This window comes from Felis catus, chromosome B3 (assembly GCF_018350175.1).
Source record: "Felis catus isolate Fca126 chromosome B3, F.catus_Fca126_mat1.0, whole genome shotgun sequence".
Classification (NCBI taxonomy): Eukaryota; Metazoa; Chordata; class Mammalia; order Carnivora; family Felidae; genus Felis; species Felis catus.
The window spans coordinates 119,121,193-119,144,456 of NC_058373.1; the positions used below are offsets into that span (position 1 = coordinate 119,121,193).

The 23,264-nt window shown below is 37.8% G+C and overlaps 1 protein-coding gene across 4 annotated transcripts in view; it reads left to right on the forward strand.

Annotated features, from left to right (window-relative positions):
* Window positions 1-23,264, forward strand: part of LIN52 (lin-52 DREAM MuvB core complex component) — a 107,201-nt gene that overhangs the window by 38,508 nt on the left and 45,429 nt on the right. The window contains exons 6-7 of one of the 4 annotated variants that reach the window (XR_006599789.1): window positions 19,615-19,761; window positions 20,885-21,011. The exons of 2 other annotated variants lie outside the window; for them this stretch is intronic. The gene's annotated coding sequence lies outside the window, so the exon portion shown is untranslated. Of the gene's footprint in view, window positions 1-19,614; window positions 19,762-20,884; window positions 21,012-23,264 lie in introns of those variants that run through there. One more of the 4 variants, XR_006599788.1, reaches the window with a different exon arrangement.

Here is a 23,264-nt window from a genome sequence, read left to right on the forward strand (position 1 = left end):
TCAGTCCACTACTGAAAAACAAGTATCACCAGAAGTAATGCTTATTCTAGTATCAAACGTAACAGTCCTTTAAAATCTCCTTTGGAATGTTGAAAAGAGATCAAATGAAACCGTCAGAATGGTTATTTATTGAGGAAGAAGAACCCTCCAATTTCATTCACCCGTCGTAGCTCCACTTTCTCATTTTAATGCTCGGTCCACATTGGTGATGGTAAAAGAGGTCCTGTACCTACAGAGATGGCGGTGGGAGAAGGGACATCACCTTTCCATTTACTGCTTGTTGCAATTTGGCCTGTTTACAGACAGAACTGCTTCATGGGTGCTTCTGGTAGAGAGCAAAGGAAAGCAAGGTAGCAGCAAGAAGTCAGCATTTACGCATGACCAGTGAATTGGCTAATTTTTAACATGCAGTTAGTTAAGAAATGATTACAGCCTGAGGAGTCATGACCTCAACTTTTCATCAGCTCCATTGGATTGTGCCTCAGTTTGGAAATGAAGGAGGTATGCGGGAAGTTTTAATTGTACCTGTGTGATTTATCCCTAGTCAGCTCTTTAATTTCTTCTGGCTGTCTGAGGTTTCCGACATGCTGTAAATTTCCCCAACTTTTTCATTATCTGCAATTTCTTTATGACTCGTGAATCGGAGTGGAGAGAGAGTATGGATTTACAGCGGAGATAAACATGTCCATAAAGTCTGTATCTGTGTCAGTAATTGTACTGCTGTCAGTGACTGTCCTGTTTTACAGGCCTCTCTTGGGAAAGGAACAGGCTTCACTACCAGCAGCACTGAAATGCTTGCTTTGATTTGCATTAACTTGCTGGGAGACTAGGTAGGAATGGTGGGATAGGAATTGATACTGGACCTTGGCCTCTTGTTTGTTTAAAGTCAGATGACATTGTGTTGGATAGCTGTGTATTGAAAATAGAACATAGACAACCTTTGCTTCCTAAGTGAAATGCAACTTTATTGATACAGATGTGAAAAAATCTCTTCTAAGTTCATGTGCTTTTAAGATGACTTCCCATTTTCTGTCCTTGTTGTTAATGAAACTTCCGTCTTTCCATTTATCTTTTATTTGAATTAAAACACAGGATTTCTCTTTCAGAACACTCAGCCCTCAAGAGTGGGGCAGCTAGAGTTTTCATGACGTTCCAGATTTTCCATCTGCCATGTCTTAATTCTCAGCTGGTAATGTCTTGCTTGAAGTAGGGTGCACTCAACCATTTGCCGTGAGAAAGGAAGGCTTAAAACAGAGACAAATTCTTAATATTCCGTCTTTAAGGACGCTTCAGGATTTCTCTAGTGTTTCCTTAGAGCAATTGTGAAAGAAACCAAAGAGAACCCTTTAAAAATAGGTGGAGAAGCAAACACACAGAATTTTCTTCTAGTACATTTGATACTGGAGCACACCCCTCAAGAATCAAAACTGTCCTTGTGTACCCTGAACCCTCTGCAAGATAGTTTAAAAGAGTAGTAGGTGGCAGTACAGTTCAGCAAAGAGAGGATAAGATGCAGGATAAATCTCAGTCCTTAGTCATCCCACACGTCCAAGTAATGTAGAGAGTTTTCTAGTTGATTTTTCCAAACCTTTAACTTCTCTTCCTTCTTCTGCTTGCATTCTTTTTGCCATCTTTCTACTAGTAGATGGGAGAGGGGAGATTAAAGGAGATGATATGATACAAGATTGTTTGGCTTCTTTCCAGAAGCTGTGGTGAAAAAGTATGGCTAGAGAAAATTATAGCTAAAATGAGATGTGAAATTGTCTGTGTTTTTGATTCTCTGTCTCTCCTGTTGCCATAATAGAGTTTCTTCTTACTCAACAAAGGGTCAACTACTTTCTTTGGGGGAGAGAGATAAGTTGCTGAGGCCCCTCTGGAAGTCAGCCCTTGCCTTTCTTTAGACTAGGAACCCTTTGTCACTCACTCTCTTCTTTCCCATCACACCTAGCAGTGCTCCTCATGGAGTAAGTTACATCATTAACCTGATTCAAGTTTGGGAAAACTTCTAGTATATGGCTTACTAGGTCTGGTTTAAAAAACATACACAATAACCTGAAAACCAAACAAACAAAGCCACAATTTAACTTGGTGCTGTAGCTTCCAGTTTTGTTTTATGAACTTAAAAAGTTTTCTTTAATGAATGCCATATTGGAAGTGTTCAAATCCATTTTGGTGTAGACCTTTATTTTTCCTTTTGTCTTTTATCCATTTTATACAAGCTGGTTGTCAGCACAAGTTTGGGCTAAGTTAAGGACTTTCACCTATATGCCTGCTCCATTAGTCAGAAGGAGATAGCTCTGTAAAAATAAGCTTTTTTTTTTTTAAATTTGTTTATTTTGAGATAGAGAAGAAAGAGTGTGTGGGGGAGGGGCAGGACCAGAGGTAGACAGAGGATCCCAAACAGGATCTGTGCTGTCAGCACAGAGCCCGACATGGAGCTCAATCCCATGAACTGTGAGATCATGACCTGAAGTGAAATCAAGAGTCAGACAGATGCTTAACCAACTGAGCCACCCAGGTACCCCTAGAGTAATAAGCTTTCTGATTGCTCAGATTGAGAGGCTTGTTATCACTAAGACTATTATTGCCTCCTAGAAAATAGTTTTATAGGTGGGGAGAGTATAGTGCACTAGCTTCCTGTGCAAGGGAAGCACTTTTCTTCTGGTTGGAGAGAAAATAGTTCATGGTTGTCTGCTTCTGTTTCTGCTGCTGTCAGCTGTCAAATTCAGTAAAAACAAGGGTCTAATTAGCCAACAGTCTCAGTGTTGGAGGATAATAGCATTAACAAAGAAGAGAGCAACACAATAAAAGATTATTTGAATATGAATTTGTGTACCTGCTCTTCACTGAAATGGCTCCACAGTGGGAATTGATAACTTTGTATTAAAGGGTTAATAAACAAAGACACTGGACAATGATTCCAGAACATGTCTCCAGATTGAAAAACGACTGGCATTTCTTCCTCACTGTCCTTAATCAGCTGAGAATGGAATCCAAGAGTAGCCAGGCTTGAAACTAAAGGGAGGGCTGGAGTATTGATCTGTTAACTGCTTGTAGAAGGGATCATTCTTGGGTGAAAATCCTCAAGTGGTAGTTTAGTTTTTAAGATCCCAGACTTCCTTGGCTCCATATAGATTAAAAATAGCTTATTTCAGATTATCAAGTAAAAGAATATGAATGCCACAAATAGGTCAGGGAATAAGCTCCTCTTCACTAACTTAGGAAGAAATGCCATTAAGTGTTTTCCTCCTGCAGTTCATCTCTGTATGAAAACATTTTAAATACCCCATAAGCCTCCCCCGACCACATACATGCATACATATATGTGTATGTGTATGTATGTACATGTACGTGTGTGTGTGTGTGTGTGTTTAAATTTTTATTTCTCCTTGAACTATTTGGAAGTAAGTTTCAGGTATGAGGCACTTTACCCCTAAACACCTGAGAACACATCTTCTAAGAATAAGGACAGTTTCCTGCATAATACGGCTTACGTCCTATAGCTGCAAAATATCTAATATCCTTTCACATTCAGAATTCCTCAGTTGTTCCTAAAAATCTTGTGTAGTTTTTTTTTTTCTTTTTAAACCAAGATCCAGTCAAGATTCAAGCATTGCAAATGTCAGTGCATTCTTGGTAGAACATTTAGTACTAAATTCTACACACCAGCTCTTTTAATAAATATTTACCAGAGGCACCTGAGTGGCTCAGTTGGTTAAGCGTCTGACTTCAGCTCAGGTCATGATCTCACGGTTCGTGGGTTTGAGTCCCGTGTCAGGCTGTGTGCTGACAGCTCTGAGCCTGGAGCCTGCTTGAGATAATGTGTATCCCTCTCTCTCTGCCCCTCCCCCACTCATGCTCTGTCTCTGCCTCTGTCTTTCTCTCTATCAAAAGTAAATAAACACTAATAATAATAATAAATATTTGCCAGTTTTTTCCTATGGTGAACATGTATTTACTCAAATGACTATCATTTTCCTCTAGAATATTGAATTTCAAGCTCCCTCTATAGGGGGGCCGGCTTTGTCAAGCTTCTTTAATCTGGTATTCTCCCCTTCTGCTAACCAAATTAGCTGTAGAATTGATCTCTCTCCAATAACTACCCCATTCTGCAGTCAGAGTAATGTTTTTGAAACACAATTGACATGTGACTTTATTCCCTTCTTAAAGCCCATCAATGGCTTCCCAATTGCTCTTCAGAAAAAAATAAGAAATCTTTAACTTGGCCTTGTTGTTCTGTGTGATCTGGCCTTTCTCACACCATGCACATCTCACACCATGCTTCCCTCTCTTACCATGGGTTCTACAAATTCCTCGTGAGGCAAAAATGAAGTAACGAATCCATACGGGGAACACATCTTGGGAGAGATGAAGCTTGGAAGTACACCTTGATGGCTAATATTTGCATATGAGAGGAAGGAAGACACTTCAGACTGGAAGCAGTTTTTGAGTATGGGTTGGTTAGAGTACTAGAAAGTGTGGAGGAGCTAAATTGGAAGACCTGAAGGACCAGGCTGAGGGATCATTAGAAGTCTGATAGCTACCTCCAAGGAGAATTGAAGGGTGTGATGATGGGTCCCAGAGACTAGCTAGGAAGCTGTTGCAGTCTAAGAATACAGTGCTGCTTATATTAGATAGGACAGTGTGAATGCAAAGGCAGGACAGTTGAGAGAGATTGGGGAGGAAAAATAGGTATTAAATTGTAACAAACTGGAAGGACACAAGAGTCAAAATGATTTTAAGATTTTAAGCCCCTGTGACCAGGAGAATACAATTCAGGCTGGAAGTGGGGTACAGAGTGTTAAGCCATCATCGAAGTGAATTACGAAAGCACCTATCACTATTATAAGCTAGAAGATTCTGGATATCAAGTCTGTTAGTTAGGATAAGGTTCAACTATGTGAACTGTGGCTTACACAGAGTAGAACTCTTTTCCACAAAAAGGAAGGCTGGAGGTTGACAGGCCCAGGCTGGCAGGACACAGTCAGAGTGTCATCAAGGACCAAAGCTTCTTTCTTTCCACTCTACTTTCTTAGTGGTTTTCAGCTAAAGGATACCTCAAAATACAGGGTGACTACTAGAGCTCTAGCCATCAGGCCTGAGGTGTAGGCCAGGAGAAGGTAGGAAAGAAGAAGGGCAAAGGGCGGTGGGGGGGGGGGGGTCCCACACAGCTGACTTCTTTTTTTTTTAAGCAGCTTTCTAGAAGTGCCATAGAACTTAGTTGTCTGCACCAACCTAGCTGCAAAAGACTGTCATCTTTTATTCTGGGCTATGGTTTTGCTGGCTAGAAATTAGGGGTTTTGCTAATAAGGAGGAAGAGAATAACAGGTATTGGGATAAGCAATCAACATTCTCTGTCACAGGTAACAAGACACCTGTGCAAGAGCAATGACTGGTCAGTAGAAGTAGAAGAATGTGAGGTGATGGCCATGTTGAGAAAGCTCAGAATTAGTGATTTTAGAGGTGTATGAATGGTTGTTCATCTGTGAATTAGGCTTCATTCTTATACTTTACTGATTATGTTGTATGAATTATAAACAAAAGTTAGGGATTGATTGTGTTTTCTTTACCATATGGTATGCTTGCTATTCCAAAAGTCAGTAAATTCATACTCATGAGTCCTTTTAAGGGATCTTGCAGAGCTTTTCTGGGGGGTGGGGGTGGGGACGGCTATTTTTCCAAGGAAGTAAACAGAAAAATCTCAGCTTTTTAAAAAATCTTTAGGAGGCAGACCACTCAAGAAATGGTGAGCTTTTAGTAGTGACCCTTTTTATGGTCAGTTTATTAATATGTATATCTACTAAGCAGGTTCTGAGTAGATATTTCTAGTTATGAAGTGAAACACTTGGTTCTCTGATTTCCATATATTTATCAAAGCAGATTCTAAGAGATTAAAAAAAAAAAAAAAGATTGTTTCAGTAAAATTTTCTTTCATGCAGTTAGCCTGGCCTAGTGATAGTGAATCCAAGCGCTGATTTTTATTTTTGCTGTGTCTCACATAGCCTTGATTATAATAGGGCATCAGTGTTGTTGAGTGGATGGTTGAGTTACTTCTGAAGCCCAATATGATGTAAGCTCTGGTAATATTTAGAAGTTAAAGGCAGTCTTTATTGTTTAACATAATCAAATTTACTTTATAGCCAGTAAAAAACCTTTAATATCTTTTATTAATATATAATTATATTATTAGTATAATTATATATTAATAAATTATATATTAATATGAGCTATATTTACAATGGCTTGATTGCTAGTTTTAACAAAAACTAACCCCAAGAATACCTTTCAGCAAAATACATGAAAATAGAGTCATTTAGAAGCATTTTCTGAAAACTTAACCCAAAATGCCAAATAAATCTTTTAGGTTTATGCTGCTTAGAATAGTAAAACTTGCATTTTACTTAATATTTAAAGATGACTTCTTAGCACTTTGTCTATTGCAGAATGTGCATGATTTTGCCCTACTTCTGGTGACTGGATTCTCATCCTTTCAATAGGATCAATATTAAGCCAGCCTTCTTTACCTCCTCGATCCATATTAAACCTGTCTTGGAAAGAGTTCGTTTATTGGATAATATAGCTACACCGGGGCTCTATGACAATATCTTTTGCTGCCTCATTAACTCTGGAGCATTAGAACAAGATAAAAATGCCCTAAAGCCTCTTATCTGATGTCTGGTGTAACCTGCTGAAAGCAGGAGTGCCATTAGTTTATGTTAGAAATCAAATGGCCCTCTCCAGTGCAGGAAGTACTGATTAAACCTGAAGTGTCCCTGGAGGACTCTACAGCTGTCACAGGGGTGGTGGCTGTCCCTCACCAAAAGAGAAATCTGGGCCAGAGGTCCCAGGGGGGTGGTGCTTTAAGAACTAGCACGTGGCTGCCCCAGCTGTTCTGCTTTGCCTAATGAATTGTTTTACAAGAAGAGGCTGGGTATTGTCATCACAAGCTGCCTTCCTTAGAGACTGGAGCAGGCCAAATAATAAGTAATGTTAGTGATGGTAATTGAAATGTGATGGCTCTCCTGGGACCATCACAGCCCTAGAGCTGGTTGGCACTTGTGGATTCTTGTGCTACCAAGGCCCTATTTGAAGTGTGCCTTATTTTTTTTTTTTTTCAATTACATAATAATGTGTGAGGTTTTTTTTCTCTCCTCCTCACTATAGAAATTCATTGACAGAAGCAGTCTTAGGAACATTACAGTAGTGGCTTTAAGTACAAAAAGAACAGCTTTGACTTTTTCATTTAAATTATCAACACTGCAACAGTTAAGGACTACCACATATTCTTAGTCTCTTGGAGATCACTGCAGAAATCTCTCTAGGCTACACTTTTGATTAAAAAAATTTTTAAATAGCATAGTAGGATATAAAGTGGGAAGTAAAAACCTTGCTTGCTGAACTTACCAGAGGTAACCACCAAAACATTTTCTATGCATAATCAAGTTTATTTATGTTACCACATACAGATGAGATCATAATATATGTACTGTTTTGTGACTTACTTTTTCACCCCACAATATATCTTGGATATCTTTCCACAGCGATACAGATAGATCTACCCCATTGTTTCCTAATTGCTGCATAGAATTTTATTGTATTGATGTACCAATTCTAGACTCTTACTGGATAGTTTGACCTGGACCCGTGGGTGAATATTTATTGTACCAACTGGTTGCACTCATTGATTTGTATTCTATGGTTCACCCTCTCACATCAGTGATTTTCCTTTCTTCAGGGATGTTCCAGGACATTTAAAATAGGAAACAGTGGAAGTAAAACTTTTGGGGAGGGATAGTGTGAGTCTTGTCATAGACCACCAGCTGGACATATGTGTAGTGATATGTGCCCTACTGCATATTTTAAGTTTTTTGCTTAGTCCAGATAGGTGAGGAAAACAAATAGCTTTTAATGGATGTTGTCTAAGGCATCGACTGGAGGCTTCCTCTCAAATTGAATGAGTGTTTTCTTCCCTAATTTTCTACTTCAGATGTTCCAAGTATCAAGTTATGAATGCATTAATGGACTTGGGAAATGATTTGTCAGCACATGAAAATGAGGACTTAGGTTTATTATGTTAACAGCTTGGCTAACAAAGCAAGTTTGTACCTTGTGAACTTTAGGGGCCTTGCTGCAGTGGCAGTGTGATGAATGAAGCAAAGCAATTTTCCAAGAATATTTCAGGTCAGTGACGGAAGAAATCACTTGTCTTCTTGGGTAAACCAAAACCTAATTTTAGTTGCATCTGCCTTCAATAGGACCTTTGCAAATCGATAGAAATTGGCACTTCCATCTAAAATGGGAACATTATGTGTCTTTTAACTGAAAGCCCTTTAGTCTCATTTTCTCACCTCTTCAAAGTTCTGATTTGCCCAATCGTTATTGAAGAGATGTCATACTTCTAAGTTGTGAAATGCCAACTAGTTTTGTTTCAAGTTTCTTCTACAGTGTTTTCCTCTCCTTGATGCATTCGAATTGATGCACGATGCTTAACTTAATAATTGGAGGCTATTAATAACAGTTACTATTTATACATGATTTACCTCTTGTCCAAGCCATCAGTAGATTCTTGGGACATATGGGTGTATACCGAGATTTCAGGGGCTCTTGTGGGCTATTGGAGATTCTCTAGACTCATGCTGTTCAGAATGGTAGCCACTAGCCACATGTCATTTAAAGTTAAATTAATTAAAATAAAATAAAATTAATTTAATTTCTCAGTCACACTAGTAAATGCTTAGTAGCCATGTGCAGCTAGTAGCTACCACACTGGACAGCACAGAGAACATTTCCATTAACATTACTCTAAAGGTTGGCGAACTATATAGCCCACAGCTTGATTTTGGGTTTCCTGTGAACAAAGAATGGTTTTTACATTTTTAAAGGGTCATAAAATAAAACAAAAATAAGAAAAATATGAGACAAAGACTGAGTGTGGCCTGCAAAGCCTAATGTATTTACTACCTGGTCCTTTATAGGATAAGTTTGCTGACCCTTTGACCTGTGCCTCCTTCTCTTAATAACATTTCCGCTTTCTGATCAAGTTAAGGTTAGGGGTTTCCCTAAGCCATCAGAAGATTGTGAATCTATTAAGCAAATTAGGCAAATTGAGGCACAAAGTTTTTTACTGTAGATAGACCACAGAATGAGTCCAAAGCTTACACAAATCAGTTCCCTGGAGCTAGCACAAGTGGGATGAGCTTTGAAATAGGTAAAATTCTTTGTAGTATAAATGATCAACTTGCAATAGCTTTTTGAATAATACCTACAGTGTAACAGAACAACATTCTGATTTTGTAAACTATTTTGTGACTTTTAAGTATTCCTCCTCCCATCTTACTCTGAAAGAAATAGAATGAATACATTTCAACAGATGCACTTGACCTTTCAACAAAGAATTTACCATGAAGATTTTTAACTGTTCAAATAATTTTAACTGTCAAATTATTTCACCCAGTCTCTCCTTGGAAGAATGAAGCAGAAAGATGCTTCTGCTGGTATTCTCTACATCTGAGAGATAATCTTCCCTTGCCAAATGTAGCTAGCAGTTTCTCATTAAATGTAAAGCTTATGAAATCTGCTATAAAAGTGAGCATCTGGCACTTCTGTGGAAAGTTATAGAGTCAACTTGTTGCTGTCAAGATAGGACCTTGGTATTCATGAGCGGACTGTGTGATTTCCCAAGTTTGTGCTAACCCATACTATTTTTCCTCTAAAATGCATTAAGGTTCATTTGAAAAAAATTAAGGTATCCCTTTGGCTTTTTGATGTGAATTATTCCATAATTAGAAATAACTCAAGTAGTGCTCCCACTAAAATAAATGTTATACTACAATACATTGAATTATTGGTAGAAGCATTAATTTGAACTTGCCTGAATCTTCAGATTTAAGATAGTGATATCACATTATTATGGATTGTGTGATGAGATCATGAAGCGTACTGAATCCCAGAAAAAGTCACATTTCAACATTAGCCTTGTCAAAAAAAGCAAGTGGTAAAGGAGATAAGGAAGAGAATTGTGAGATATTGTGAAGGAAGAGAATTGTGAAGGAAACCTTCGTGAAGTATAGCTTCTTTTTCTTTTTAATGTTTATTTATTTTTGAGAGAGAGACAGAGTGTTAGCAGGGGAGGGGCAGCGAGAGAGGGAGACACAGAATCTGAGCTTTCAGCACAGAACCCAACACAGGGCTCGAACTCACGAACCGCGAGATCATGATCTGAGCTGAAGTCAGACGCTTAACCGACTGAGCCACCCAGGTACCCCGAGTATGACTTCTTTCTAAAGGACAGTAAGAATGGTAGCTATGTTTTGCTTTTTATTCACTGGTACAAAATCAGTGAAAATTTTATTACTTAAGGTTGTATTCATTGATCATCACTGGTTATGGTTTCTAGTAGCAATTTCCCATGGTAGAACTTTGACTAAAATTATGGAAACTCCCCAGATTTTTTCTAATCTTTCAGTGCCATCCTCTTTGCCATTGTTTTTTTTTTTAACTTTATTTATTTTTTAGTAATCTCTACATCCAATGTGGGGCTCAAACTCAATGATTTCGAGATCAAGAGTCACAGGCTCTTCCATCTGAGGCAGCCAGGTGCCCCCTCTTTGCTATTCTTTGCCAAATCATCTCTAAGTCTTCTTGTTCTTTCAGTTCTTCCATGTCACTTTTATGTGTGCCCTCCAAACCTTTGCCATCCTCTTGTCTCACTAGTATTAATAGCATACTCCTCTTCGTTGCCTGTGAAAATAAGCTGCTTAAAGCCATACACTGCCTTCTTATAAGGCATGCTAAGTAAGAATCCAAAGATCACCCAGTCTCCAGTAAGAGATCCCATAATATTTTTTTTAATATTTAAAATTTTTTTTAATATTTATTTATTTTTGAGAGAGAGAGAGACAGAGTATGAGTGAAGGAGGGGCAGAGAGAGAGGGAGACACAGAAGCCAAAGCAGGCTCTGGACTCAGAGCTGTCAGCACAGAGCCAGACATGGGACTCGAACTCATGAGTTCGACTGAGCCACCCAGGCGCCCCATAATATTTCTTATGTAATCAAGGATGTATCTCTACTAAAGCTGGCTGTTACCAAGTTTGAGATCTTTGTCCATGGCATTTTATGATGCCAGTCAAAGTACGGCAAAGACATATACCATGGGCTTGTATTTTACACTCCAGCTGAAAAATCAGAAACGTTAAGAGGAAGGAACATCAACTTGAGATTTAGAGTTGCAAACCATAGCCATTAACGATGGCCTTGCACATTGTCCATGATGAGGAGAAACTAAAATTTAAACTTGAGAAATTAGATAGTTCTCCAGTCCTGCCATAAAGTATTTATAAGACCAATCCCAAAACGACCCTGTATCTGAGGCTTTTATATTGACCTATCCATATTTGGAAAGGAATTCTTTTTATGTCCTGAGGTTCTCAGATTAGTAGAACAAACTTAATTTTTGCACAAAGTCTACCCATTACTGCAAAGTAGATGAGGTAGCCTGATCTTAAACTCCGCAAACTCTGTAAGGATATCTGGGCATCTGGGTTTTTCCACCACCGAATTCCCAGCACTTCTTACAGTTGGTACGTTATAAATGTCTCTTGTCCAATAATTAGGTGTTTACCTTTCCTCTTTCATGATTCATGTTTACAAAGGCATTTTTCTTTTCATATTTGTGTTAAACAATTTCTTGTTATGATTGATTAACTCTTCCTTTTTATGAACCTTTAACTTCACATTTTCTCCCAAATCACATTGTGGTCATGAGTCCTGTGTTTCCTGTACCATCCTCACTGCCTTTTCAGCTTTCATTTTTCTCTTTTCTGATGAACATTTTTGGTAAAAGCTGGTGCACTTGCTAAAACATTCCCACGTGCCGCTGAATTTGTGATGGAACTATTTGTGTCATAGATGTGAGCCAACCCAAAGAAGTTTAAAAATAAAAGATGGGTATCTTTTATTCCAAATTTGTAGAAACTTCTAATCCTCTCCAGTTTGCATAGTGTTATCTTTACTATGTATAAGAGTACCGCTAGGGAATGTCGCAGTCACAATGGGATGCTGGTGGTAAGTGGACTGCTAGGCCCACTAACTAGCTGAATGTTTTGTGTGTTGTTTAGATTAGTTTAGATTAGTTCTTCAGCAAGATTGCAAGTAAACGCCTGTGTTATATTGGCTTTCATGCTTTTATAGTTGAAATCCCACAGATATTAAAGACTTAGATTCCTGTACTGGTAACAATTGTGAGTTGTTTAGAATAACTTGTTTTCCGCCTAAGTATAAAGTATAAAGAAAAATTCAGTTCTTGTGTAATGGAACTATTCAGCATTGTATATAATACTGCTGTCTGCTTTTCTCTGGAATATTTTGTAACACTGTTAGAAGAAGAATAAATGGTTTTTTTTGCCTAAAAGGAGACCTAACAATTCTTTAAATTAATAACTCTGTCCTTAGAGATTATATTTGATTCTGTTTTTATTGTTCACCACCAATGTGTGAAATGGTCTGTTATCACTTACATTTGCCTTGGTATTTGTAGGGCTCAAACAGTGGGGAGATCCCAGTTTGCATGATTAACCTTGTAAGGACTGTGGATCCTTCCAAATGTAGGAACTAGTCCTGTACTTTATTTAGGTCAAGAATGAAGCTGGTTTTGCAGAAATTAACAAGCATATCCTAAAACTCACATGGAAATACAAGAGACTCAGAATAGCTTAAAAAAATAAAAAATCTTGAAAAAGAACAAAGTTGAAGGGCTCACAGTCTCAAAATTTTAATACAAAGCTAAAATAATCAAGACAGTGTAGTATTTGCATATGGATGTCCTTATGGATCAATAGAATAGAATTGAGAATCCAGAAACCCTCATATTTATAGTCAGTTCATTGTTGACAGGGGTGCCAGACCATTCAATGGAGGGAAAATAACTTAACAAATGGTGCTGGGAAAACACAACATTCACCACAAGAACCTAAAATTGAACCCCTTACATCACACCATATACAGTTATTAACTCAAAATGCATTATTGACCTAAATGTAAGAGCTGAAACTGTGAAAATCTTAGAGAAAACATAGGCATAAATCTTTATGACCTTAGATTAGGCAGTGGTTTCTAACATATGATTCCAAAAACATAAGCAGAAAAAGAAAATTAGAAATTGGACTCCATCAAAATGTAAAACTTTTGTGCTTCAAAGATACCATTAAGAAAGTGAAAAGACATGGAGTGCCTGGCTGGCTCAGTAGATAGAGCATGCAACTCTTAATCTTGGGGTCGTGAGTTCGAGCCCTACATTGGGAGTAAAGTTTACTTAAAAAGAAAAAAAGAAAGTGAAATCCCACAGAATGGGAGAAAACTTTTAAGTTTGTTTATTTATCTTAAAAAAGAGAGAGAGCACAAGGGGAGAGAGGGAGAGAGAGAATCCCAAGCGGGCTCTGTGCCTTCAGTATGGAGCTCAGTGCGGAGCTCAGACCCACAAATCATGAGATTATGACCTGAGCTGAAACCAAGAGTTGGATGCTTAACTGACTGAACCACTTAGGCACCCCAGAATAGGAGAGAACTTTTAAAAATCATTTCTGTATTGTTTGATAAGGGGCTTGTATCCAGACTATATAAAGAACTCTTACAGTTCAACAATAAAAAGACAGTAGCCCAGTTTTTTTTTTTTTTTAATTTTTTTTTTCAACGTTTATTTATTTTTTGGGACAGAGAGAGACAGAGCATGAACGGGGGAGGGGCAGAGAGAGAGGGAGACACAGAATCGGAAACAGGCTCCAGGCTCTGAGCCATCAGCCCAGAGCCTGACGTGGGGCTCGAACTCACGGACCGCGAGATCGTGACCTGGCTGAAGTCGGATGCTTAACCAACTGCGCCACCCAGGCGCCCCAGTAGCCCAGTTTTTAAAGTAGCAAAGGATTTGAATAGACATTTCTGCAAAGAAGATATACAGATGGCCAACAAGCACATGCAGAGATCCTCAGCATCATTGATCATTGGGGAAATGCAAATCAAAATCATGAGATACTACTTTGCACGCACTGGGGTGACTATAATTAGAAAGATGGACAATAGCAAGTGTTGGCAAGGAGGTAGAGAAATTGGAGCACTTGTGCACAACTATTGTTAGGAATGTAAAAATGGTGCAGCCATTGTGGAAAACAGTAAGGTGCTTCCTCAAATACTGAAAATAGAATTACCTATGATACAGCAATTCCACGGTTCTGTGTATATATACCCAAAAGAATTGAAAGGAGGGACTTACACAGATATTTGTATGCCCATGGCAGCATTATTTGCAGTTGCCAAGAGGTGGGCACAACCCAAGTGTCCATTGATGGATGATTAGATAAACAAAATATGGTATGTACATACAGTGGAATATCATTCAGCTTTAACAGGAAGAAGAATCTGACATATGCTACAACATGGATGAGTTCAAGGATATGCTAAGTAAGACAAGCCAGTCATAACACAAAGAGACAAATACTGTATGATTCTGTTTATATGCAGTACCTAGTCAAATTCATAGAGGGAAAAAGTAGAATGGTGGTTGCCAAGGGTTGGGGAAGGGAGAATGGGGAGTTATTATTTCATGGATACAAAATTTCAGTTTTGCAAGATGAAAAAAAAAAGTCTGAACATACATTGCACAACAGTATCAATATACTTAATGACATTGAAATGTACACTTAAAAATGGTTAAGATGATAAAATGTATGTTATGTGTATTTTGCCACAGCTTAAAGGGGGAGCAATTTATGGTATATGAATTATATTTCAATTTTAAAACAAATAATTTAAGAAAAAGAAGAATACAAAAATACGAAACCAGTCTAGGAAACCCAAAAAGATTTGAAGAAGTCCATTATATGCCTGCTCCTAACTGAAGTCCTTTTTTTTTGAAGTATAATGATTTTGTATTCCACTTCCTTCAATTTATGAATGAGTCTTTTCTACCTCTCACCTTCTTTTATTCTTTCCTAAAGTAGATTTGAAATAATCTCTTGATCATCCTTGGTACTTATTGTAACATCCGACTCTACTGTGGGGTCACATATATTTCTTAGGATTTAGATATTATAATAAATAAACATTTATGTATGGCCTGCGATGAAAAGCAATGTGCCAGACCCTGGATGTCAAAAATATATAAACTCTTGTGTTTATAATCGATTAGCGTGACAAGGCAGGTATATAAAAAGATCACCGTATGAGAGAACATGTACTAAATGCCACGTGAGTACCATAGGAGTTCAGAAATGAGAGATCATAGTGGGATGAAGGTGGTTGGGTAGCGTCTTTTTATTTACTTATTTTTTTTACTTTTTTTAATGTTTATTTTTATTTTTGAGAGAAAGAGACAGAATGCAAGCAGGGGAGGGCCAGAGAGAGAAGGAGACATGGACTCCGAAGCAGGCTCCAGGCTCTGAGCTGTCGGCACAGAGCCCGACGTGGGGCTTGAACTCATGAATCGCGAGATCATGACCTGAGCCTAAGTCGGACGCTCAACCGCCTGAGCCACCCAGGCGCCCCAGGGTAGAGCCTTTTTTTTTTTTTTTTTTAAAAAAAAAAAAAAAAAAAGGAAGTGGAATTTAAACTTGAATGAAAGAAATAAATTTTATATATCATCATCGGCAAAATGGTTTCCTCCTCACTGTAAGATTCTATGTAAAATGCAACATTCCATGTCGCAGTTACTATTTGATTAGCCTGCACAAATCCTTTTTTCTTATATTCATTTCCCTTGCTGGCTGCCCAGACTTTCTAGCACAGTAAAAGGCATTGCCTGTCTGTCTATTCGTTCACATACAGACCAGTTATTAAGTGTGAAGGGAGGCAAAGTAACCTTACCTCATAATTTGGCCACCAAGCCTTGCAGTAGCCTCTCTGGGTTTACCTTGTTAAGCCTGTAAGTGGTAACAAAGAGATAAGAAAGTAGCCACTGTCGAGCATCTTTGGCCTAGGATGAGTTTGACCTGCACTTTGACAATGATTTTGATTATTTCTGCTTTCTATGTTGAATGGATTTATCAGAGTCTCAAAAACCCTTAATTTAAAAAATATATTGACTTTTTTTATTGTTGTTTTTTAGTCTTCTACATGCTGAATGTTAACCTCCTTATGGCATGCAGTGATGATTTCTGAATTTTGATTAGGCACAACTCAGTGTTGAAGCACTGAAGCAGTTGGTTACTACTGCAGCTGATTCTTGGTTAAATAAACAAGAGTCCTGGGGCGCCTGGATGGCTCAGTCGGTTAGGTGTCCAACTTCGGCTCAGGTCATGATCTCACGGTTTGTGAGTTCGAGCCCCACGTTGGGCTCTGTGCTGACAGCTCAGAGCCTGGAGCCTGCTTCGGATTCTGTGTCTCGCTCTCTCTGCCCCTCCCCTGCTTATGCTCTGTCTCTCTCTGTCTCAAAAATAAAGAAACCATTAAAATATAAAACAAACAAATAAGAGTCCTTTAAAAAGATTAGCCAGAACAGTTTTAAAACCTACAGCAGCACTGATGTATATCAGTTTTGGCTTGGCATACTTTGACCCAGGGCTGTGCAGTGTTTTATTACCCTCAGCTACATAAGGACACATACTTATAGCACCACTTTTGTAGCATATATTTTTATAACCCTACAAAATGATTAGACTGACGTAGAGCAATTCTCTAAATTCATAGGTATTAAAATATTCTGGCAGCTGTCTCCTTTTTGCCTTTAAGTTGAGACATCATGATGAGATAAGACTGTACCAGTGCTGATAGGTACAAGAATGTAGTTCAGCATGATATTCTCACATTATTGACAAAAGTCTTTGTCACTGTAAATAGGAGAAATCTTGGAGGAAGTGTTCCCATTATAGTAATTCCAGTTCAATTCTACTAATAGTGTTTTTCAGAAACTTCTTTACATTAAAACACATTCCATGTAGTCAGATAGGAAGGACGTTATGGTATTAAAATGTCTCTGAATTCTAACTAAAACAGCTTGTGCTGAAAAACATACAATATCTGGGAGTTTGAGGTATTTATTAGGGTTTAGAGAGTGTTTAAGAGAACCTGAATGGGAGAAACTTCCTGGTAAATTGTTACTAGGGTACAGTGACATGGGATACAGACTCAAAATAGGCTTCTAGCATTCTGTGGACTATATAGGTCATAGTCCACAAGGGGGAACTGAGAGTCTGGGAAGGTCTCAGTTAATGAGACCTCTGGTAATGCTTTCCAGTGAGTGAGCAACCCTGTGGCCTCTCTTCCCCTAAGTAGTCCCGAACTGCTTCCAGGTGTCTCAAATTTTTCTAACTGGGAACAGTTTCCTTTTTTTTTTAATGTTTGTTTGTTTGTTTGTTTGTTTATTTATTTATTTTGAGAGAGAGAGATCATGAGTGGGGTAGGGGCAAAGAGAGAAAGAGAGAGAATCCCAAGTGGGCTCCGTGCTATCAGTGCAGAGCCCGATGCAGGGCTCGATCTCGCAAACTGTGAGGTCGTGACCTGAGATGAAATCAAGAGTCGGATCCTTAACTGACTGAGCCACTCAGGCGCCCCAGGAACAATTTCCAATTGAAAGATTCGCCCTTTGCTAAGAAGTGTGAGACTTTAAATGGCAAATGATTGTGGATACAACCATTGTGAAAAACAGTGCAGCAGTATCTTCTAAGGCGGATGATACATATACCCTGTGACCCAGTATTTCCAGTGCTATATATATATATATATATACACACACACACTCTAGAAATAGAAATGCTATACCAAAACATGTATAGAAAAATATTCAGAACAGTGCTATTCATAATAGACCCAGACTAGAAACAATCCAAGAGTTCATTGACAGTAGAATGAATAACTAAATTCTGATGTATTCACATAATAGAATACTATATAGCCATGAAAATGAACATGTTGCTACATGCAACAACATGAATGAGTCTCAGGAATATAACACTGAGTAAATGAAGATAAACACAAAAAGAGTACATATTATACAATATCATTTGTATAAAGTTCAAAAACAAGCAAAGCTAATTTATGTGATATAAATCAAAATAATGATTACATTGCAAGTATGGTGTTGGCTGGGAGGGGCCAGGAGGAGGGAGACTTCTGGGGGGCTGGTAATGGTTCTCTATAAAGATCTATATTGTTGTGTGTTCATTGTCTGAAATTCCTCACACATATACCTCTGATGTTTCCTTTTTTCTGTGTATATGTTATAATTTAAAAGTTAACTAAAAAAAATTTTTTAAGGCAAATAGTGGCTGAAATAAAAATTGGAAGTAATTCACTCAAGTCTAATAGCTAGTCGAATGTTAAAATGAAATGCTTGCTCTCAAAGCCATTCTGGTTTGATAGGGGAAGCTCGCAAAGAAAGTTCTCAAGCATTAGTAGTATTCCAGCCAGATTTCAAAATATTGCTTAAAGCAGGGCCTTACATTATTGGGTAAGAATAATAGCACTTATTTTGTAGGGTATTTTTGTCATGCGTAGCTGACATATACAACTTTTTGTGCCTTCAAAGTTGGCTTTTATAAACATCTTTAGTATTAAAAATTTTGTTTCCAGAGAGTCACTAAATGAGGTATCACTGTAATAGAGAAAGAACAGTGATAAATGTGATTCAGTAGATGGCAGTATTCCCTTTGTAGGTGTTAGTCAAAATGTGGATACATGGGGGTAACTCCGAGAAACTTTCTTCAGTAAGAGTGGTAAAGGGTCACCTGCTGGGACAAGTAGACCAGAAAGAACATTTTAATATTTTTGTTCATTTGTTATTTCATATATTACTAGGAACTATTTTGAATGGACCCATAAGATGTAGAGTCCACAAATGTAGAGGACATATTTTTCCACATAAATCCTAGAATGATAGCCTGCAATTGGTAGTTTGTTTGATGTAGTATGGCTTTAAGTGGGTGTTAATGCATAGAATATTCAGGAAGGATTTGAGCAGTGTCTTCTTTTTTTTTTTCAGTCTTGTATGTGGGAATATTTATATGTCAAGATTGAGATAATGACTAACTGCCTTGGACAAATATGTCAATGAAATTTATTGATGAGGAGATTAGGGTGCACTTGAGCATAAATTAAAAGAAATATTAAAGTGATTGGCCAGTCTGTTTTTGTTGGTTATTTTAATACAAATCAAATGTTTTTTGAATAGTCTCTTTTTTCAGATTGAAATTTTCTTAAAATGGTAGCGCTTGATGAAAGCAGTGGGGTTTAAGAAATCCTGTGGCATTATAAGGGTTTTAGTTGTAAGGAGTTTGACATGGATTAGAGTGATATGACAGAGAAGTCAAGAGTTATCAGCCAAAGGACAGAACGTGCCTGTGGTGCAGAATGGAAGGCCAGTGAACAAACTAGCCAGTGAGAGTCAGAAGAACTACATTCAAGTCCTGACGTTGCTCGTTATTAGCATTGACCTTGGACAGGTCATTTAGCATGCCTCATTTTTCTTATCTGAAATATAGGTGATAAATAACTGCTGTACCTTCCATACAGGTTGTTAAGTGCATCAAGTAGGTGCAATGTCTGTAAGGATGCTGTGTTAACGTTAATGAACTCTGTAGATGGACTCTGCATTGTTTTTATACTGTTCAAATAACTTTTTGTCTCCTCAGGTTTTTCTGCCTGTAGTCATCAGGTGCCAGCTGAGAAACATTGATAAGCATAGCTTCAACAGCCATCATTATAGGAGTACCTACTAATAGGTCCTATGCTAAGTGCTTTAAATGCATAGTTTCCAAAGCCTCACAACTGTGCAATGAGTAAGTTGGACCATTGACTCCATTTTATAGTTCACAAAGGTTTGGGCTGACCCAAGAGCTGTGAATCACGCCCATGTCATCTGACTTCACAGCAGTTGTTTGTAGTATGTGATGCTATACCTGCCATGATGCACTTTAGTTTTTGCTTTTTCCTACCTAGTATTTCAGAAGCCAGGGCCACACGTAGTATTTTTATGTATTGGGCAGTTCAAGTAAAGACATCCTTAAAAGAAAATTTTATTACGTTTCACTTTGGAGATATTAACAGAATCCTAATGTATGCAGTTGTTAATTTGGGAATGGAGAGGGTTGGTGCTCTTGACTTGAGCCTGTTTCATCTTGAGCCAGAGCAAATACAAATCATTTCTTGATGGTTCAGACTCAAGGAGAGGAATAGTAACATCAACACAACCCAAAGTAACATCAGCACAACCTAAAGAGTGTTAATAGTTGGTTTGAGGATATATTGATTTTCTTTGCAAACACCTCTCCCAATTACTTATTTTTTCATATGACAGCTGCTGTGTGTTTTTTTGTTTTGTTTTGTTTTGTTTTGTTTTTTTGGTATATTTTTCTGTGTGTGTGTGTGTGTGTGTGTATTTTAGGGGGCTTTCCATTTCTTGTAATTATAATACTGACATTTTGCATAGAGATAACATTTTTGGGAGAATCGTGATAACTAAATATACTAATAACTAAATACGTTTTTGGTGTTCCTATCAGGTAAAGACAAATAAATATGAATATTTTCATTTTACTTACAGTGTTTTTAATGAAAAATGACTTTGAGAGTATATCTTCAACTTTCTCTTATAAAAATATAAAAATTACTTATTCATGTTTTGGCCACCTTGTAATTTAGTTTATAAATTATCACTTTCTGTTTTTTAGATCAATTTTTGAATTTCAGAATAGTTTTAGATATTTATGGGAAAATTATAAAGGACAGCTTCCATATAACCCACACACAGTTTACCCTATTATTATTATTATTATTATTATTATGGTACATTTGTTACATATTTGTTAACAATTAGTGAACTTTTTTGGTTTGTTTAACATTTTTCCCTATACTTTATTCCGATTTCCTTAGTCTTTCCCTAATGTTCTTTTCTCGTTCCAGAGTCCAATCCAGGATACCATAATTACATTTAGTAATCATACCTCCCCATAGGCTCCTCTTGGCTGTGACAGTTTATTAGGCTTTCCTTGATGACCTTGACAGTTTTAAGGAGGACATACTGGTCCAGGTACATTGTAGAATGTTCCCCAATTGGGATTTGATGTTCTTCTTACAGTTATGGTTTGCCTTTCACTGCATATACTAGGTTATGCAGGGAGGTTGCTCTTAATCATAGTGAACTCTGAGGAAGGCAGATTGGGATTTGAAAATATTGGCTGTGGATAACCCACACAGAGATAAGCATTAATATTCTTTGTTGGCATTGAAACATTGGCTACATTCGTTATATTTTTTGTATTTTATGCTTTTTCAGAAGAAGTCAGTCCTAATTCTGGCTGAAAACGAGTCTAGGTTGTATGATCTGCTCATGTCCCTAAAACCATTTCTTTTCTAATTGCACCTGTTGGGGCAGTTAGCATTGGTTTAAATGTTACTCTTTAGAGCTTTATTTACTCTGAATTGGCCTTTTAATTAGTAATGGGCAATTTTGGGTGAATTGTTAATTGATTAGAATTGTGGAAATCATCTGAAAAGCTGTTTTGTCACAACAGCCTAGAATAGTAGAAGATTAAAATGGGGTCTGGTTTAGTTACTATTCTAAGATGAATGCTTGAAAAGTATTATTTTCATGGTTTAGGTTTGTTGGTGTCTTAACTCTGCTGAGAATGATTGTCTTTTAACTCACCGAGGTCCTCAATTCTACTCCATTAAGGGCCACTTTTCTGCCAATCAAAAAGCAGCATCCCTGAGATTGATTTTTGTTACAGTGGATAGTAATAGCTGCCTGGTGACAACATTTCAAACTCTTTTATGTAAACAGAAAGCAATCAAATAAGTACTAATCCAAGGATTATGTGGACCCAAATCCCGTGGCCAGGAGAAGAATCTCTGCAGTGTATGTCCCTGGCTCTCTGCCTTCTGGTTGCCCCTCTTCCTCCTGGAAAGCTTCCCTGCTGCTGGTGTGCTGGTGCTGCCTGTTAGATTGCAGTATGCTGCGACCAAAACACTCCTGCAGCTCCTGAATGGAATTCAAAAAGACACTTGCATTTCCATAAATAAATTAGGAATTCAGTGGTTTCTTCGGGCTAATCAGGGCAGGCTGATAAACCTTGCTAGCTGTTTAATAAATGAATTGTGACTGATTACCTATTAATATGGACGCCTCAGGAATTCACCCAGGGGGAAGCAGAGCAGTGAAATAGAGAGGGGCATGGCCCCTTGGGAAATCAGGGCTTCATGTTTGCAGCTTAAATATCTCTGTGAAGTATCAATAAGGAGGTAATTGAATTTTGAACACAAACATGAGCGCCGGATGGATGAAAGGGGGAGGGGGGATCTGATCATCTCTTCTCTGCCCCTTCATTCTCCCCTCCCCTTTTCCTTAGAGACCACTCTAGTAAAGATAGATGCTAAATCCATTAAATAAAGATTAGACTCTGTCGTAGTAGAAAATGGCAGCTTAGCTAGATCCCTGGGCAAATTGGGGCCTTTTGCAATACAGAAAATTAAAATATACATTTTTAACAAGTATGCTATCTTCCTGCCATTAATGCCAGGCTAGCTTGTGGGGTTTGCTCCTCCTTCAGATTGGCTTTTGTTTGGACAGATCACTTTCTCTTGTATTAATGCCAATCTTTTCTGTATTCCTGGAGCAGAAGGGGCTGGGTTTATTTATTTATTTTTAAAGCTTCTGTTGAGGCCTTTCCTCTACCATCCTGCTTGCTTGTAATCAGAAGAGTGGGAAGGAGATTAGTGTCCCATGAATTGACGGTAGATAAATGTTCCCTCCCCTTAACTGGTGGGTCCAGAAGAGCCCAATCACTTGTATTTCAGGGATGATTGGAGACTGTACAGCCAAGCAAGAAAAGGGCTTACACACTGAAATAAAAATTGATGTTTTAGATGCTATTTTATTTGGCATTATTTCCTCTAGATAGGGTTATTGATTTGCTTTGTTTTATCTTAAGCCAGATAAAGTCATATTAATGTAGAAAAAGAAGAATTGGCATCATTTGGTTACAAATCATAATACTTACTACCCCTTTGTGAGCAGTATCAGAACACAGGCATCAAACCCTAAATACTTCTGTTTTTGTAGATAAATACCTTGTATTGGCTTTTTGGACTAACCTTTGTTTATATTTCAATCTACATATTCTGATAATTCTTTCATAAGGCTTCCGTCAGTAAATCTATCAACAAGTATTAATGGAGCATCTGTTAGGTGTGTGGCATTGTTAGTTGCCATAGTCAACAGTGAGGAAGTCTGTCCTCTGCTACCACAAATATTTCTTTTAAAATGAAGCTAATTATGTCCTGT